The sequence below is a fragment of the Oryctolagus cuniculus genome, chromosome X (assembly GCF_051225735.1).
Source record: "Oryctolagus cuniculus isolate XC-2025 breed Fujian yellow rabbit chromosome X, ASM5122573v1, whole genome shotgun sequence".
Lineage (NCBI taxonomy): Eukaryota > Metazoa > Chordata > Mammalia > Lagomorpha > Leporidae > Oryctolagus > Oryctolagus cuniculus.
This window is the reverse complement of record NC_142888.1, coordinates 88,418,189-88,431,497: the sequence shown is the minus strand read 5'-3', so window position 1 is coordinate 88,431,497 and position 13,309 is coordinate 88,418,189.

Sequence of the window (13,309 nt, the reverse complement as noted above, 5' to 3'; positions counted from 1 at the left end):
ATGGAAGGTCCCCTCTGTCTTTTTTTTTTGTTTTTGTTTCTGTCTCTCTGCCTTTCAAATAACATGAAAATAAATTTATAAATTTACAAATTAAATATTCTCTCTTCATAAAGTTTGATTCAGCAGGTATTGAAAAACTGCATCAGTAGTAATGTAATTACATAATGAAAGCTAGTATATACAGGATCACTTTTTTTGTGTTCTATTGCTTACACAGAACAACCCTTATAAATGTGGGAGCCAATTTCATAAGGGCATTAGAAGTAGGGATGACCAGAGATCATCTTGGAGATTTGCAAGCACAGTGGCCCCTAACTGCATCCTGAAACATCTACATGTGAAGTTGTACAAACTGGACTGTGCATACATGCATAAATGTTCACACATAGGTAGGTATGTTTGTGTGAGCACACATACCTATGCCTATACATCTACATATCAAAGAGAGGTTCTTTTTGGTTTAAGAAGCCAAAATTCTTTTATGGCTATTTTGCATGTAGAATAGGTTAATGTCCTGAGAGACAACATGCGCTTCCTGGGATATACACTATTATCTCATAATGAAGCATAGAATTTAAACTGGGGGAGAAATTATTTACTCTTGAATTTCCATTTGGTTTATTTGGTACTATGGTTTGAATGTGTTCCACAAAAGTTCATGTGTTGGAACCTTAATTCTCCATGTTGCAGTGTTGGGAGGTGTTTTGAGTTGTGAGGGCTTGACCCTCATGAATGAATTAATGCTGTTTATTCTCACTAGAGTGGGTTCTTAGAAATGCAAGTATGGCTTCCTCAGCTTTCTGTTGCTCCTATGTGCTTGCCTTCTGCCATTTTATGGAACAGCAAGAAGGTCCTCACCAGAAGCCAAGCAGAGTCTGGTCCCATGCCACTGGACTTCCTGGCCTCCAGCATTGTGAGCAAATGCATTGCTTTTTCATATAAATTACCTAATCTGTTGTGTTTTGTTATGACAGAAACAGACTAAGACATTTGGTTAAATTCGGTCAAGGGTAGTGGTTAAGAGCAAAAACTCTAGGGGCCGGTGCTGTGGCGCAGTGGGTTAATGACCTGGCCTGAAGTGCCAGTTCCAGACCCAGCTGCTCCACTTCCTATCCAGCTCTCTGATATGGCCTGGGAAAGCAGTAGAAGATGGCCCGAGTCCTTGGGCCCCTGCACCCGCATGGGAGACCTGGAAGAAGCTCCTGGCTCCTGGCTTCGGATCGGTGCACCTCCAGCCGTTGTGGTCATCTGTAGAGTGAACCAGCAGATGGAAGACTCTCTGCCCCACCTCTGCTGCATAGAAAATTCTTGTTGGGGCCAGCGATGTGGTGTAGCGGGTAAAGCCGCTGCCTGCAGTGCCGGCATCCCACATGGGCTCGGGTTCAAGTCCCAGCTGCTCCTTTTCCAATCCAGCTCTCTTCTATGGCCTGGGAAAGCAGTACAAGATGCCCCAAGTTCTTGGGCCCCTGCACCCACGTGGGAGACCTGGGAGAAGTTCCTGGCTCCTGGCTTCAGATCAGCACAGCTCCGGCCGTTGTGGCCAATTGGGGAGTGAACCATCGGATGGAAGACCTCACTCTCTCTCTGCTTCTCCTCTCTCTGTGTAACTCTGACTTTCAAACAAATAAATAAACAAATAAATAAATCTTAAAAAAGAGTAAAAACTCTGGAGATAGTCTGGTTTTCAAATCCTGACTTTGCAGTATTTAGCTCAAATCAGCCTCCCTGAGCTGCAGCTTCCTTTACTGTAATGTTGAGAGGAGACTAACATTTTTTTTTTTTTGACAGGCAGAGTGGACAATGAGAGAGAGAGACAGAGAGAAAGGTCTTCCTTTGCTGTTGGTTCACCCTCCAGTGGCCGCCGCACGATGCGGCCGGTGCATCGCGCTGATCCGAAGCCAGAAGCCAGGTGCTTCTCCTGGTCTCCCATGCGGGTGCAGGGCCCAAGCACTTGGGCCATCCTCCACTGCATTCCCGGGCCACAGCAGAGAGCTGGCCTGGAAGAGGGGCAACCGGGACAGATTCCGGCGCCCCGACCGGGACTAGAACCCGGTGTGCTGGCGCAGCAAGGCAGAGGATTAGCCTGCTGAGCCACGGCACCGGCCGAGGAGACTAACATTTACCACATAGGATTATTGTGAGAATCTAATAGATTGTTGTTTTTTAATGTGGGGACTTGCCTGAGCATTAACTGTCTAGAACTGGTGGTTGTTACTGGCACCACTGGAAACTTCTGATTCTTTGAGAATGAGGATCTCTCAGGCCCCAGCTTTCATTTGCTCACTCTGTCTTCTCCACTGTGCTTAGAAAGGAGAAAAAGAATGTTCATTATTTCCCTTCCTCTGCTGATCCCGTCACAATGTGCACCCTCCCATCCTACTTGTCTGCTTTTATGTTTCTCATAAAAGCATTTGCACTGGCAGCAAATGCTTTTAACTAAGTAAAGCAATGCACTAAACTTATTGGATATTGACATCTTGATTCAAGTATTCGGCTCAGCTCAAGAAGGGTTGAGATGTATGGAAGAGAGAGGGAAAAACATGTGACGTGCTTTGAAAGACAGGGTGAGAATGGTTCAGTACCCAGGATATATAGCAGGGGTTGGGGTGGGGGCTCACCTTTGGGGGTAGTATGACAGCAATGAAAAATGCAAGCAATGAGTTATGGAAGGTACTGAATGACGTGTCATGAGTATAGAAAGGTTAGGTGAGAGACAACGACAATGTTATCCATTTTCTTCTCTGATTTTGCTGAGGACCTGGTAAGCACATGTCTGTGTTTATGTGTATGTGTCTTGTGTGCATTTAAAAAGAGAGCATGCTTGCCTTCTTTGATGCAGAATGCATCACAAAAGTGCCTCATCTGGACAGTAATCCTGGAAAAGACTTTTTTCCCCTTCAACTTCAAACCATGGGCGTTTCACAGAGCTCTTTCTGTCTCTAGTTGGTGTGATTTCTCAAGATGCTCACCTGTCCATCTTACCTTCAATAAGAGTGCTTGTATGTTTCTCATAAAAGCATTTGCACTGGCAGCAAATCGTCTGATGGGATGGAAATTCCTCCTTTTCCTTTTTTTTTAAGATTTTATTTATTTATTTGAAAGTCAGAGTTGCACAGAGAGGGGAAAGGCAGAAAGAGAGAGAGGTCTTCCATCCACTGGTTCACTCCCCAATTGGCTGCAATGGCCGGAGCTGCGTCAATATGAAGCCAGGAGCCAGGAGCTTCTTCCAGGTTTCCCATGTGGGTGCAGGGGCCCAAGGACTTGGGGCATCTTGTACTGCTTTCCCAGGCCATAGCAGAGAGCTGGATCGAAAGTGGAGCAGCTGGGTCTTGAACTGGTGCCCATATGGGATGCCAACACTTCAGGCCAAAGCGTAACCTGCTGTGCCACAGCACTGGCCCCCCTTTTCCTAATGAAAGAAGAGTTTCCATATCATTCTTGTAGATCTGCAAGGCTTCCTGTAGCCACTGTTCAATGTAACCTTAGCTTGTGGGGTTAGAGGCATCAGATGCTGAGGAAATCCCAATTTTTATCCAGCACGGCAGAGAAGCCCCTCTCGGCAATGAGCACTACATCCCACATGCAGACGCCAAGGTCAGACGCCAAATACAATTTGACAACAAGACAAAACATGCTAAATGGAGGGCTTTTGCGTGAATGTGAATTTCTCTCTCATTTTCTTTTTCACTCTGTAGGACTGCTTTACAGAAATTCCTGACAGGAGGCCAGTTTAGAAAAATAATGCGAAGTGTATAAACAAATTCCAAATCTCTCATTAAGCTATCAGCACTGTAATAGAGCTCATTATTTTCTACCTTCCAATTATTGACATTTTAAATTAGAGAACATGCTTAAAGTTGAACTGCACCCAGTACTTTCTGTAGAACTTCAAGCCAATTTTGCTATATTAAAATTTTAAGTGGTGCCAGAAAGCTTGGAATATCCAAAGTGGTTTTGACAGAATATCCACTCCTACCATTGTGTGTTCTATGCTAGATTAATATAAAAACATTCATATCCTATGTAATAAGGCATGACTGGTTGTATTGATGATGGCAAAAAATTATCAGAGCTCAAAATCGCATGTGTTTTACTTTTAAAGAAATATTCATTTGAAAGGCAGAGTGACAGAGAGAGGGAGATCTTTCACTGGTTCACTCCCTAAATGCCTGCCAAAGCCAGGGCTGGGCCGGGCCAAAGCCAGGAGCCAGGAACTTCATCTGGGTCTCCCATGTGGGTGGCTAGGACTCCAGTTAGTTGGGACTTGAATGAAGCAATCCGATATGGGGTACTAGCATCCCAAGTGGCAGCTTAATGTGCTGTACCACAATACTCACCCCAAATCACCTCTTCTTAATTTAGAGATTTCAGATTACTTTTTACTTATTCTTTTTTTAAATATTTATTTTTATTTATTTGAAAGACAGAGTTACAGAGAGAGGTAGAGACAGAGAGAGGTCTTCCATCCACTGGTTCACTCCCCAGATGGCTGCAATGGCCGGAGCTGCGCCAATATGAAGCCAGAAGCCAGGAACTTCTTCCAGGTCTCCCATGTGGGTGCAGGGTCCCAAGGACTTGGGCCATCTTCTACTGCTCTCCCAGGCCATAGCAGAGAGCTCCATTGGAAAAGGAGCAGCTGGGACTAGAACCAGTGCCCATATGGGATGCTGGCGCTTCAGGCCAGGGCGTTAACCCACTGCACCACAGTGCCGGCCCCATACTTTTTACTTATTTTACATACTAAAAATGGATAATAAAAGATGTTCAAATGACAGTGGCAAATGAGTGTGATGTGTTTTTAACCAGCATCCTAGGGGATTCTTGTGTAGTTTCAGTTTGATAATCCCTGATGATGGGAGACATTTTCAAAATCTCAGGACTATCACTTCAGAGAACTTGTTTTGTAGAATGATGAAAATAGTAAGCATAGATAGAAATGAATGAAATTTAGTGAATGTAAGAGTCACATATTTGAACTTTAAGGCATATGTAAAAGATGCTTTATGCTTCTATGAAGTCACTAACAAGGCTATCATGGAATTCTTGGTAACAGTCCTGATTCCAGTGGCTGGTTTTGTGGTGTTACAGGTAAAGCCACCACCTGTGACACCAGTATCACACTGGGGCTCTGGTTTGTGTCCCAGGTGTTCCACTTATTATCTATCTCCTTGATAATGGCCTATTTAAAATAGGGGAACATGGCCCAAGTGCTTGGGCCCCTGTACTCACATGGGAGACCCGAAAGAAGCTCCTGCTCCTGGCTCCTGGCTTTGGCTTGGCCCAACACTGGTTGTTGGGGTTACCTGGGAAGTGAACCAGTGGATGGAAGATCTCTCTCCCTCAGTAACTCTTTTTTTTTTTTTTACAGGCAGAGTGGACAGTGAGAGAGAGAGACAGAGAGAAAGGTCTTCCTTTTCCATTGGTTCACCCCCCTCCCCCCAATGGCTGCTGCTGCCGGCATGCTGCGGCTGGGGCACCGCGCTGATCTGAAGCCAGGAGCCAGGTGCTTCCCCCTGGTTTCCATGCGGGTGCAGGGCCCAAGGACTTGGGCCATCCTCCACTGCACTCCCGGGCCACAGCAGAGAGCTGGACTGGAAGAGGAGCAACTGGGACAGAATCTGGGGTCCCAGCCGGGACTAGAACCCTGGGTGCTGGCGCCGCAGGCGGAGGATTATCCTAGTGAGCCGCAGCGCCGGCACTCTGGGTTCTAGTCCCGGTTGGGGTGCCAGATTCTGTTCCGGTTGCTCCTCTTCCAGTCCAGCTCTCTGCTGAGGCCCGGGAAGACAGTGGAGGATAGCCCAAGTGCTTGGGCCATGCACCCGCATGGGAGACCAGGAGAAGCACCTGGCTCCTGGCTTGGGATCAGTGCAGTGCGCCAGCCTTTGCGACCATTTGGGGGGTGAACCAATGGAAGGAAGACCTTTCTCTCTGTCTCTCTCTCTCTCACTGTCTAGTGCTGCCTGTCAAAAAAAAAAAAAAAAGTCCTGATTCCAGCATCTGAATATTTGAATCATCAGAAGGCAAATGATGATGATAATAGTAATTAACAGAATAAATAATTGATGAACAGCTATAAGGGATGATAGAACAATAGTTGTTACATGGCCCCTAGTCTCATGTCACTTATAGAAAAGCAGGGAATGCAGTGATTACACACGTATGACGAGGGTTATAAAAGGAAAGCAAAGGGTGTTAGGGGAATGTCTAGCATGGGGTCCCAATGTCATCCAAGGGATACTGGGAAAGGACTACCTGAGGAAGGGGTCTTTAACCTGAGCCCTTAAGGATACAAAGGATTCATCCCTGGGGATAGGAGATGAGGAAATGGCATATTCAAAGGTATCAAAGTGAAAAGCTGAGTGTGGCTAGAGAGAAGCGAGGTGAAGAGCAGACAGGGAGGAATCTGCCACTATGTTCCCTCTCTCTTCAGCTCATTGCTCGTGGCTCCTTGGAATGCCCTTTCATCAGGGAATGACTGCTTCCTCCTCATCATTCAGAACCCATCGCTCACATTACTTCCACATGGAGGCATTTTTTACCACCTCCTGGCTTTCTATAACTTTATTTACTCTATCACTGACTTCACTATAGCTATCAGTACCTGAAACTCTTTTTTTCATAAGTACAAGCATATTTTCTTGATTGTTACCTGTCTCCCTTCACTAGAACATAACAATCTCACTGAATGCAGGAACCTTATCTGTCTCATTCAATGTTGTATTTACACTGAACAGAGTGATGCTTGGCAGAGGAGAAATAAAATTGTTACTTGCGCTAAAGAATTTGAATGGGGGAGGTGGCTTTGGTGCAGTGGTTAAGATATGGTTTGTGTTACCCACATCCCATATTGTAGTCCCTGGATTTGAGTCCAGTTCTGCTTCCAATTCCAGCTTCCAGCTAATGTGCACTCTGGGAGGCAGCAGATGATGGCCAAAGTATGTAGGTCCCTGTTGCCCATGTGGGAAGTCCAGATTAAGTTCCATGCTCCTGGCTTTGGCCTGGCCTACCTGTGGCTTTTGCAGACATCTGGGGAGTGAATGATTGAATGGAAGATATCTCTCTCTCCCTCCCTCCCTTTCTCTCTTTCTCTTCCTTCCTTCCCTCTTTGTACCTTACTTTCAAATAAAGATTAAAAATGTTTTTGACATTAAAAAACTGTCAGTAACTAATGTATACACATTACTGTGTTTGGAGATAAGTACATACCTGTGAAACCATTACCTCAATCTATGCCGCAAGATTATCTCCTTAAAATGTCTCCTTCTAACTTATTATTATTATTTTGTGATATAAAAGTTAATGTAAGAACAACTATTTAAGCAAAGTGTAAGTATATAATTCAATATTATTAACTATACACACCATGTTTATTGTAGTACTCTAAGACATTTATCTTGTTTAATTGAAACTGTATACCCTTTAATAATTATTGATATTGCCCATTGGGTCAACTATTTTCACTGGTATTGGTCAAACAGGGGTGCTCACACTACTGTCCCATGGCTTGGAATATCTCCTGAATGGCTTCAGTTATGACTAAGAAGTGTATGTAACGAGAAAAACTGTCACCTGGAATTAAATGATTTTTGGGTCTGAATTGTAACTATGCATTCTACAAGACCTAAAATTATATAGGAAAATTAAGAGGCTTTTCTTAATTTGAGAGGGAGGAAAGTGTGTGTGTGTGTGTGTGTGTGTGTGAAAGAGAGAGAGAGAGAGAGAGAGAACCATTAGCTAGAAAAATATTTTCATGACAAAAGTGAATTCTTAAAATGCCCCCTTGTTGACAAGATTTGTAGTCATTGTGGCCCTTCATCAATCAAACTCGTGAATTTTCCTTGTTACTCTTGCTTGGGCTGCTATCCTTGGCCTAAGGAGATTCTCCCTGTTTCTTTTTGGTGAGACTGTCTATTATTACAATATAAAACTCCTTAATTCTGTCCAGTGATAGCTGCTATTTCCCCATATTCAGCAGGAAGCCGATCACAGGAGGATAGTTTTTGTTTGTTCGAAGTTGCTCTGTGGAGAAGCATGTTGCTTGCTACCTGGAATCTGGTGCCCTTCTAAGTTACAACTTTGCCAAGTCTATCCTAACTACTAAACATGGAACACATTTTCTTCCAGGTGATAGGGGAAGGACATAAAGAACATGACAGAGAGTTCAACTTTCAGATTGCAATGAGTTAATGAACTACAGGTAAATTAAGCTGACCTTTTGTCAACTTGGTTGTCTGCAGTATTCATTCTAGTCTTGGGCACTTCTAAGGAAGCGCACTAAGGCTTCCCATCTGCCAGTGTTCTAAAATAGCCTGTTCAGCATTTTGATGCTGTTTTCAGCCGGTCTCTTCCTTCTTATGGTAGGACATACAATCCTCCTTCCTGCAGGGGCTTTTCTTCTGTGCAACTGATCACACCTGGACACTTTCAAAAAAACCAGGAAAGAAGCTTTTCTCAATCACCAGCTCCCAGCTCCATCTCCTCATTTATCTGAACACTGTCATGTTCTTTGGACTTCCTTTCTTACCTTGTGTGATTGGGAAATATTTTCCTGTTACCTTTTGTGTCTCGTATTATTTCTTTTTACTCCTCCTTAGGGACCTAGCCTGATTTTCACATTTTGTGGCTTTCCTATTTCCCTTCCAGGTTACTGTATTGCTCTAGGTTTTAGCCAGCTTGGTATCTAGTTACCTTTCAAAACGGCCCTGAAATTTGATACCAGAACGAAATTACTTCACTGTATTGTGTATCTTCTATGTCCCATTAAAATTATTTTCTATTTACTTCTCCCATGGCCACCTAGGAGTTTGGTTAGTACATGGAAATATCTTTTATATTTTCCTTGTGAACATTTTACCTAAAGCCAATATTTCAAGAGGGCAGAGGAATGACACATGCTTATATGAGTATGTACAGTCCTGCCTTAGTTCAAGTTTCCCTAGCAAAGTATTACAGACTGGATGCTTAAAGAACATACATTTATTTTCTCACAACTCTGGAGGCTAGACGTCTAAGTTCAAGGTGCCAACATGGGTAATTTCCAGTAGGGAAATCTTCCTGGTTTGTAGTCAGCCTCCTTTCTATGTTCATATGGCAGGGAGAGATGAAGCAAGCAAGCATTCTGCTGTTTATCCTGATAAAGGTCCTAATTCCACCCTCATGATGTCATCTAAAGTTAATTATCTTCTCCAGTGGTCCATCTTCAAATACCATTACACTGGGGGCTTAAGGCTTCAACATATGAATGGGAGGGTACAATTCAATCTATAGCATGTTCTATATTTTTTTTAGTGGTGAAGGGAGAACAACAAAATCAGAAATCTTTACTTAGTATAGAGTTGATCTTCTGTATGTAAACATAATTAAAAATGAATCTTAATGAAGAATAGGATGAGAGAGGGAGTAGGAGGTGGGATGGTTTGGAGGTGGGTATTGGGGGAAGAACTGCTATAATCCAAAAGTTGTACTTACGAAATTTATATTCATTAAATAAAATATTTAAAAAACATTTTATTTATTTATTTGAGAGATAGAGTTATAGACAATGAGAAGGAGAGACAGAGAGAAAGGTCTTCCTTCCATTGGTTCAATCCCCAGATGGCCCCAATGGCTGGAGCTGTGCCAATCCCAAGTCAGGAGCCAGGTGCCTCTTCCTGGTCTCCCATGTGGGTGCTGGGGCCCAAGCACTTGGGCCATCTTCTACTGCTTTCGCAGGCCACAGCAGAGAGCTGGATTGGAAGAGGGGCAGCTGGGACTAGAACCGGCACCCATATGGGTTGCCAGCGCCGCAGGCAGAGGATTAATCTACTGTGCCACAGCGCCGGCCCCTAAATAAAAGCTTTCTATAAAAAAACAGTCTGGCCCTTTTAAATGGGATAATAGCACTATGACTGGAAATCCTTTTTGTTACCTAGCTACCACTTTGAGGTAGTATGGTATTGTTAAGAATAAAGACTCCAGGAGCCAGCACTGTGGCACAGAAGGTTAAGCCACTGCTTGTAGCACCACCGTCCCATACGGGTGCCAGTTGGCGTTCTGGCTATTCCACTTTTGATCCAGCCCCCTGCTAATGTGCCTGAGAAAGTAGCGGAAGATGGTCCAAATCCTTGTGCCCATGTACCCATGTGGGAGTCCCAGAAAAAGCTCCTGGCTTCAGCCTGCCCTAGTTCCTGCAATTGTGGCCATTTGGGGAGTGAACCAGTGGATGGAAGATCTCTCTCTGCCTCTGCTTTTCAAATCAATAAATACATCGTTTTTAAAACAATAAAGGCTCTGGAGCCAAATTACCTAGGTTTTTCTCCTAGCTAGTGTTTCCTAGCTGTGAATATTCAGGGAAATCATTATTCCTCAGTTTCCTCATGTGTAAAATGGCTACAATAATAGTACTTATATCATAGAACACTGACTGGCCATGGTAAATGACTCAACAGTTGTTACCACTACTAATATAATGGCTGCAGTTTGAATTTTTAAAAAAGTAACATATTTGAGACAGAGGGAGAGATAGAGAGAGAGAAAGCAGCTATTCACACGTCCATTCTCCAAACATCCACAATAGCCTGCAGGCTGAGCTGGCTGAAGCTGGGAGCCAGCTACTTGGGAACTCAATCCAGGTCTCCCATGTTGGTGGCAGGAACTCAATTACATGAGTCCTCACCACTGCCTCCCAGGTCCTGCATTAGCAGGAAGTTGGTGTCAGGAGCAAGAGGTGGCTATTGAACCTAGGCCTCTGGCTATGGGATGTAGATGCACTGATACCGGATGCAGATGTCTTAACTGCTGAGCCAAATGCACACCCCTACTGCAGTTTTTAATGTGGCCTCTGTTCTAACTTCATATGGATTCTCATTGTATTCTTGACTCAGAAGTTCAACTGTGATACCATCCATCCTCTCCCAACCCCTAAATCTTAAATGAGCAGCTGAGATTGGAAGAAAAATCGTTTCATTCTCTCCTTTGCAGAGGGGCCAGTGTGGGCCTAGATCAGGTCCTGCTCAACTAAGCAAGGGCCTCAGGTCTGTGACTGAAATTAGTGTAGAGGGGTGGAAGTAAACTATGGAGGTCAGCAATAGGAAGAGCCAGATATAAATGTCTTAGGCCAAAGCATAGGGAGCACGATTCTGTCCTGTGAGGGGCAGGTGGAGGCCCATAAATGAAAAACATTTAGAAGAAGCTGGTTGAAATTGGAGAGCAGCAAAAAGAGTCCATGACAGGACGTGAAGTCAAAAAAGGTTCCGGAATCATTTATGTGATCAGGGCTAAATAGCTTAAGGATAATTCCTCTACTCACTTCCTGAGTGGAATTTTTTTTTTTTTTCAAATGGCCAAGATCAAGGTGAACAGAAGCAGATGTTAAGTTGCTTCAAGCATGGGGCCAGCTATATCAGTGGCCATTTCTCTTTTTATTATTATTATTTATTTGACAGATAGAGTTAGACAGTGAGAGAGAGACAGAGAGAAAGGTCTTCTTTCTGTTGGTTCACCCCCCAAATGGCCGCTACAGCCAGAACTACACCGATCCGAAGCCAGGAGCCAGGTGCTTCCTCCTGGTCTCCCGTGTGGGTGCAGGGCCCAAGCACTTGGGCCATCCTCCACTGCCTTCCCAGGCCTCAGCGGAGAGCTGGAGTGGAAGAGGAGCAACCGGGACTAGAACCCAGTGCCCATATGGGATGCTGGCACCGCAGGCGGAGGATTAACTATGTGAGCCACGGCGCCAGCCCCGGCCATTTCTCTTATAGTCTAGTACTGCTTATTGTCAGGCATGAAAGGCATTAAATCCATACCCAAGTCTACTGGAATAAGCAGGAATAGGTCGTTTGAAGGTAGCCTACCCTATGAAATTGAGAATTGTACATTGCTTGAGATCTTCTTAAGTCAAAATACATGTAGCTTGAGAAAAACCATTTTCCAGGGAAAGATATCTATGTCAACATTTTCAAATCAATGCCTCCTTCATTTTGCTAAAAGTAACCTTTCATTTTAAAATCTAAAAATCAAAACATGAAGGCTTTCTTTCCTCTATTAAATTAGCAAATAAGTAATAAATCTTGCATTAGAACATATCTCTTGATTAGAAGTACAGGCTCACTTCTGTTTAAAAAAAATTTGCCATATTTAGAAAAAATAGTTTGTAAAACAAAGTGGTAATGGGGAGAAGGGTATGGCATACTCAACAAAAGACAAGCCCAACATAAATTTAACATAAGGACAACACTAACAAACCCCTTCTACCAAGGAAGACACCTAGGGAAGGGAGTGGATTTCCAAAGAACCTGCCTTTCACACTTAGAACTTGCCATTTCTTTTCTCAGGAACACATCTCTTTCAACAGTATTCCTCAGCCAGGCACATGAGCAGTAAGTCAAAGCACAATATTTCTTTTCTTCAGCTTATACTGATTTCAAAGCACACTCTACAAACAATAAAAGTTAGTCAGGTACAAGGCATCAGTCTCATTACCTAAATAAATCTATCATTGGAACTCACTAGTAAGCATTGAGATGCCTTACTCTTACAGTTCTTTCAGTTTTACCTTGATGATTCCATCCTTGATAAGTCCCCCCGTTATTCTATCCCAGGCCAAGCTTATAGATATTTCCCTCTCAGATGCCATTGTTTCTGATTAAGGAAGCTCCATTTTTGCTCCATCCACTAGTGCAAGACCAAAACAACTCTCTATGTAGGCATCCAAACTCCAGCTGCGTGAGCCTTGCCCAGTGTGTTATTGCTAAGGACTTTCCCTAACATACCTATTCCTATGCCTGCTAGCGCAGTTATCTGTCTGTCTTTTACTCTGGCCCTAAGATTTTCACATAAGTCCCAAAGGTAATTTCCTGTCTGGTTTGTAGTATCAGTTTTCTTATTCTTTTTAGGTACTAGTCCTTTGCTGTATATATACCTTACAAATATGTTCTTCCTTTCTCTAGAATATTTTGAATCCTTTATAAAAGTCTTTTGCATAACAAAGGCTTAAAATTTTTGAATATGTTTTGTATATCAAATTTTCCTTTTATGGCTCATGTTTTAGCTATAAAGTCGAAGAACCCCTTGCCTAGCCCTAGCTCCTGAATAATTTTTCTATTTTTTTATAAAAGTTTTATAGTTTTACATTTAATTTTATGATCCCATTGATTTAATCTTTGTATAAAAATGTGAAATTTAAGTAAAGTTCTGGTTCACCTCCCAAATGGCTACAACAGCTGTAGCTGAGCCAACCAGAAGCCAGGAGCCAGGAGTTTCTGCCAGGTCTCGCTCATGGGTGCAGGTGCCAATGAACTTCGACCATCTTCTACTGCTTTCCCAGGTGCATTAG